Source organism: Malania oleifera, chromosome 7 (assembly GCF_029873635.1).
Source record: "Malania oleifera isolate guangnan ecotype guangnan chromosome 7, ASM2987363v1, whole genome shotgun sequence".
NCBI lineage: Eukaryota > Viridiplantae > Streptophyta > Magnoliopsida > Santalales > Ximeniaceae > Malania > Malania oleifera.
In genome coordinates, this window is record NC_080423.1 from 6784039 (window position 1) to 6791650 (window position 7612).

Here is a 7612-nt window from a genome sequence, read left to right on the forward strand (position 1 = left end):
TGCCATTAGACACAGATTGACAATCTCGTCGTCGCTGGATTCAAATTTTGAACAACTAGTGTTGTGTGTATCTCAACTGACTTTCAACGCCTTCTTCTTTTTCTTTGAGGCTTTCACTAGTTTGGGACACTCAGGCTTGATGTGTCCAATCTCTCGGCAGTTGTAGCATGTTGGAGGATTTTTGTTTTTTTTCTTAGGGCTTGACTTTCCTCTTTCTAATTTTGAGTTCTAGAATTTTCTGTTGATCTTCTTATTCTTTTTCAAGGGCTTCATGAACTTCTTTGTTAGCAAGGTCATGTCGTCATCTGATTCTGAGTCACTTCCCTCATTGGAGTTGTGAGATGTTGCCTTAAGCACTGTGGTTTTCTTTCCCTTATTCTGCTCATTTTTCCTCTCATTTATTGCAAGCTCATAGGTGATGAGCAATCCAATGAGTTCGTCTACCGACATCTCCTTGAGATTTCTCCCTTCTGCTATAACAGTAGCTTTCGCTTCCCACACTGGAGGTAATCTCCTGAGTATTTTCCTGATCAACTTATAAGTAGGGTAAGTTTTTCCAAGTGCATTTAAAGAATTTGTGATGTGTGTGAATCTAGTATACATGGATTGTATAGATTCATTTGTCATCATTTTAAATGCTTCATATTCACTGGTGAGCATGTCTATCCTACTGTCTTTTACTTCCTTAGTGCCTTCATACGTAACTTCTAATATTTTCCAAATTTCTTTAGCCGAGTTACATGTCATTACCCTATTAAATTCATTTACATCTAATGCACATAAAAGTAAGTTCATTGCAGTAGTATTGATTTGTACTGATTTCCAATCTTCCTCTATATACTCATCTTCAGTTTTAGGTACATTAATCTTATCAATTACTTTTATAGGAACATGATTTCCCTTAGTCACTATTTTCCATACCTTCCAATCTACGTTTAATAAGTATATGCTCATCCTACGTTTCCAATAGGTGTAATTTACACCACAGAAAATAGGTGGTCTAGTGGATGAGTGTCCCTCACCGAATGAAGTTACACCGATATGTGTCATGTGATCTTTTTACAAATAAACTATTAAGTCTATGTAAACCCTCTCTAATAACAAGTGTTGATTTAGGTGTAATCCCAAAAGGGGGGTGAATTGGGCATTTTAAAAATTCTTTGAAACTTACTCACTACTTAGTCCCTATGTCTAAATTTAACCAATTACTTATCAAGTTCGTGTGAGATTATTCAGTAAGCATACAAGCAATGGAAGTAGTGATGTGTGTTGCGGAAATTAAAAAGATAAGGGAAAAGAGAATGCAAACAAAGCTTTTACGAGGTTTAGCCAACCCGACCTACGTCCTCGCCTTGAGCAACCCACTCAAGGATTCTACTATAATCCATACTCCTTAAATTGGGATGGAGTTTTCCTTACAATCCGTTGCTTACAAGAGATACAACTTTGTAATGACCTGCTTAATTTCCACTTTTTTTTCTTTTCCTTAAAAATAATACAAAATTTGTATAATAAATCCAGTAGATCATAATCAACCTGAACTCGTGGGTACCAGGGATATAATAGAAACACAAACGAAAGCCTAAGCAGCAGGAAACAAAAAAAAACATAATAACTCATAACACCATACACAATATCATTCATCATAATACCAGAGTTACTACATCCATTATATACACATCCCAAAAAGAAATATCGCGACATCCCGGACCCGGCTTAGAGAACCAATCTCTGGTTAAAAATGGGTTCGGCTTGCAAACTGAGAAAAATGAATGTGTATTTTAAAAATGTGATTTTCCATGGAAAACATATGTGAAGGAGTCGCCACTAACCTTTTGAAGTGTGGTTAGAACACTTGATTGCTATCCCGTTAGGGGTAGAATCGTTCTGCGTCACCAGAGTCGGGTTCAGGAGTACGGTTACGCGAGGGGAAGGTATTAGCACCCCCTACGCGCCATTCTTACGAACAATACCAGATTAATAAAAAGTTATCCTTGAAATAAACTTGATAAGCCTTGCAAAACTACTCCCTTTCAAAAATTAAAAGAATGAAAATACCTCATAGGTATTCCCTCAGAACCAGGGCAATCAAATACTCTGAAGAGTCAATGTCCTTGGTTGCAATCATCAGGAAGGAAAATCAAAAATAGGATTCAAAATATGCTCCCGGGGATTTTGAAATCTATAGGTTTTTCTAAGTAGGAAAAATACTATTCCGGGAGGTTTTTGAAATTTGTTCGGGATTGAAATGATTTTTTGTGCCTAAAAAGATATTTTTGTGATTTTTCCTAAGTGTGAAAATGATTTTTGTGATTTTTCCTGAACTTTCAAAATAACACAAATAAAATCAGTTGAAATCAAAATGTGAAAATATTTTTGGGATTTTTGTGAATTTTCTTGATATAATAATAGTATACAAGCGAAATGGAGAAAATTGGGATGAACCGGTCCAGGAATGGTGAACCGGTCAAATGTTGACCAGTTTGGGGGAAAACCAGTTTAAGGTCTTGGTCGAGACCATTGATTTTTTTGGGGTTTTTCAATGTTCTTCCAAATACAATAGAATTTGAGGCAACAACCATGAAAGTCATAGTTTTTAAAGATATGACTTTAAAACGTATTTTTGAAATTTTTGAATGTAAGGAAACAAATCTAACCTTTGCAAAAAACATTGGAAACTTTCTTGGATTTTCTTCAAAAATTTTCAAATGTAAACAAGTTTCAAAGCCTTAAAATTTTTGATTTTTTTGAGAATTTTTTTGAATTTTTTTGTCTTTTATGAAATTTTTTTTTAATGTTTTTTTATGGATTAAAAGGAAGTTATTTAAAAAAAATCGAAATAAAATCAAATAAACTGACAGAAGCCGGTTCAAGAAAGGGGTTAGTCTTCCTTTCCTGTCTGTGAATCTACAAGGGTTAGTCCACAGCGTCTTCTCGAGGCTGGTTCAAGAGTTTAACTCGAGGCACTACAGAGCGCTTTCTTCAGATAGGGTGACTTGACTCGGTAGGAAACAGGATCGGTTGTCTGCTTGATCTTTTAAGAGAATAAAACGTAACCTCACTCCTTATCCACAAAGAAAAAAAAAAACAAAATTTCACAAACTCATAGTATAAGACTTCAATATTTGAAATCGTCTCCTACCATCAAGAAAAACCTCTCTCTTTGTGCTTAGAATGAGAAGACTATTTATAAACTTAGTTTGGGACAAGCATGGGAAAGAAGACATAGAGGAGTAATTATAGGGGGAAACAAGCATGTGGTGAAAAATGATGGAGGGAATATAGCATGAGATGAGTGATAAAGAGGGGGAACAAAGCATGTGGTAAGTGATGATGGGGGAACAAAACATGGGGTGAAGAATGATGAAAGGAATATAGCATAGGATGAATGATAAAGAAGGGAACAAAGCATGTGGTGAGTGATGATGGGAGGAATATAACATAAGATGAAATGATAAAGAGGGGAACAAAATATGGGGTGAGTGATGATGGGGGGACAAAGCATGGGGTGAAGAATAATGAAGGGAATATAGCATGAGATGAATGATAAAGAAGGGAACAAAGCATGTGGTGAGTGATGATGGGAGGAATATAGCATTGGATGAAATGATAAAGAGGGGAACAAAACATGGGGTGAGTGATGATGGAGGAACAAAGCATGGGGTGAAGAATGATGAAGGGAATATAGTATGAGATGAATGATTAAGAGGGGAACAAAGCATGTGGTGAGTGATGATGGGGGGAACAAAGCATGCTTACATTTGAAAAATTAGATAAATAATAATAATAATAATAATAATAATAATAATAATAACAATAAAATAATAATAATAATGGGTCTTAGAAGTTGTACAGAGCCCAACGGAGATGTGTGGGGCCCACGCACCATGTGGGGTCCACGAGTAGCGTGGGATCCGCGAGCCGTGAGAGGGTTATGGGAACCCGAGCCAGCATGCACCGGATGTAAGAATCTGAATTAGCGTACCAAGAGTGGTAACGTGTACTAAATGTAGAAATCCGAGCTAACGTACCAAAAGGGGTAACGTGCAGCAGAAGTAGGAATTCGAACTAGCGTACCAAAAGGGGTAACGTGCACCAGATGTAGGAATATGAGCTAGCATACCAAAAGGGGTAACGTGCATCGGATATAAGAATCCGAGCTAGCGTACTAGGAGATGTGGGGCCCACAAACCATGTGGAGTCCAATGGAGACATGTGGGGTCCATAAGCCATATGGGGTCCACGAGCCGTGTAAGGGTTATGGGAACCCAAGCTAGGATGCACCGGATGTAGAAATCCGAGTTAGCGTACCAAAAGTGATAACGTGCACCTGATGTAGGAATCCGAACTAGCGTACCAGGAGATGTGGGGCCCACAAACCATGTGGGGTCCACGAGCTATGTGAAGGTTATGGAAACCTAAGCCAGCACGCACCAGATGTAGGAATCCGAGCTAGCGTACCAAAAGTGATAACGTGCACCGGATGTAGGAATTCGTACTAGCGTACCAAAAGGGGTAACGTGCACCAGATGTAGGAATCCGAGCTAGCGTACCAGGAGGGGTAACGTGCACCGGATGTAGGAATCCGAGCTAGCGTACCAGGAGATGTGGGGCCCACAAACCATGTGGGGTCCAATGGAGACATATAGGGTCCACAAGCAGCATGAGACCTACAAAAATGTGTGGAGTCCATAAGCAGCGTGGGACCTACAAGGATATGTGGGGGTCCACAAGTAGTGTGGGACCTACAAAGATGTGTGGGGTCCACAAGCAGTGTGGCACCTACAAGGATGTGTGGGGTCCACAAGCAGTGTGGGACCTACAAATGCATGTGGGACCTACAAAGATGTGTGTGGGTCCACAAGCAGCATGGGACCTACAAAGATGTGTGGGGTCCACAAATAGTGTGGGAAGGTTTGACATAAGGTCTCCTCGGAAAGGCCTGGTTAAAATTGGGGTGTCTACAAGAAAGACCTAGGGATATTTCCCACAAAATCCAACCGTCCCCACCAAAACTTACCCTTCAAAGAGGGTAGGTAAACAATACTATATTAGCGGAACTTTACCCACTCTCCTATCAGGGGCTTCTGAAATGTTTATGAAATTTTGGGATGAGACACCTCTGAGTAAGGGAAATAAACTAATACTAGTGTGTGGTAATATGAGCATTTCCGTGATATATAATCATTTACATAAACATAACCAGTAAAACTGTATATCTCATTTTTAGGAAAAATATGTATAATCAAAGCATAGTAGAACATACAGGATTCTCATAGCATAATTCATCTCCTATAAATATAATATGTAAACAACCCTGGTAGGTTAGTTAGCTATTGTCATGTATTACCCCCACGTGACTGGGTTGTGTGGCTCGAAGTCGGAACCTGACAATGGTTGGCCGACTATTGTGAAGTCAAGAGTACAGTTTGTAAGTCCGATGGGTCTGCCAAACCTGGTCCGTACACTAGGGGCGCTCACACTTTTTAAAACCACATCAACCATCCAACCTCATGCCACTCCGTATAGCAGCGTTAACACAAATATCATGATGGATCATGAACACATAGCAGCGGTACCGTGCAAGTGCTAGCCTAGACCAAGCCAACCAGCTTCTAATACCATATAACATATAATCAAACTGTGATACATGGATATTTCATACTAATATTTGCCGAGTTAATCATTACATTATTTTGCATATTTATATACATCATGAAAATCATCGACCCGTATGCCGGCATTTCATATTTTACCATAGCTTGGCCCGTACGCCGGCACATCATATCCATAGTTTGGCATGTACGCTGGCACATCATATCCATAACTCGACCCGTATGCCGGCAAATCATATCCATAGCATGACCTATACGCCGGCAAACCATATACATATCACGACCTGTACGCCGGCAAATCATATAAAATTATCGGCCCGTACGCCTATCTTTCAATATAAAAATCCATATCTTTATCATATTCCCAGAAAATAGCATTTCATTATAAATTATACTCATGCCACACGAAATAGGTTTCCATACATATGTCAACATATCATCTTTTACAGCAGTATTTCCCAAACATAAACAGATATAAATATATTTATTTTACTGAAATCAAATGTTGTAATATCATACATACATTTTCATAAAATAACTAACTTAGTTTATCCCCTTACCTATTCCTGAAAAAGGTCCCCTAAGAAAATAGTCATGCACTTGCAAGGTTTCCCGTTTAACACCCTAAAAACGACGTTCCCCAGAACAAAACTTCAGTATTTCTATGTGTACTATGCTTTTTACAATTGTTAAGAAGTCAAATATTGAGTAGAAAGTCTTACCCTATATTTGGGATGGATTTCGAATTAGCCCCACCAACGATCCGCTTCGGCAGACTTGCAGAGAACTTTCCTAGGAGCGTCGTGGTGGCTTCAAATCATCGAACCGGCGAAAAGATCGGCACGAAATCTTAAAGAGAAGTGAGGGGAACCGAAGGAAGTGAGGGAGAGAGTTTTTGCGGTCAAATTAAGTTGAAAAATCACGTTTAACACTATTTATACACTGGCCTTCGTCGACGAGCCACGTCACCTCATCGATGAGGTCATGAAGACAACTCGTTGATGAACTCTCTCCTTGTTGATGAAATTCAGAATCTCCCAAAACCTCTCTTGGTATTTTCTTGTCGACGAATCACACTCTCGTCGACGAGCCCAATATGCAACATCGTTGATGAATGCGAAGACCTGCTTTTTCCCCTTTTAATTTCCTTTTCTCCCTTCCTTTTATGATTTAAATATTATAATTCCTCTGGGCCACTACAAGCTTCCTCCTACTCCACTGCTTACAAGAGATACAACTCTCTCCTCACACCCGGTTCACAACCCGAACCGTGAAAACAATCAAATCTGTAAAACACTCAAAGTTGCTTCCAACAAAGCTCGTGAGTACAATTCGAATTCCTAATACATAATCATATGATAAAACTTGAAGTTCAGAATGTATGAAACGATACAATCGTTTATGAATGATTATGTTTCAATACGCAATTTCCCTTCTAACCAAAACTCCCAAGTAATGTTATATTTAAACACTTTGGAGAATATTAGGGTTCTAGTTCACTTTGTAAAAATGCACAAATATATCTAATGTGAACTTATTCAAAAGCTTTGTCTTGGATATTGAATAAATTAAAATCAACAACTTCCTTTCAGATATTCAATCACACAATGATCTTTGTAATAAGCCAATAAGATTTTCAAAGATCACAAACTGAATATATTGTTTTTCCAAAAAATATCCCTCAATAAAATGTATATTTATAAATACCAAGGATATTTAATCAAGTGTTTTAATATCTAAAATATAGATCCTTTAACAGAACACACACTTGAATCAAATCTATTTAACCAATAATAAAACCCTTTATCAAGTAGAGAGATTATCTAAATAATATATATAAAAAGTATACTCACTCTCTATCATTCAGCCTATTTTAACAATAGATTTCAAAATGAGTAGTTCTTTGAAAATTATATATGTACATCAATGGCAAAATAAACTTTCTCAAGTAACATACTTGTCAAGAAAAATCTCTATATGGTTAGGAACACTCAAGA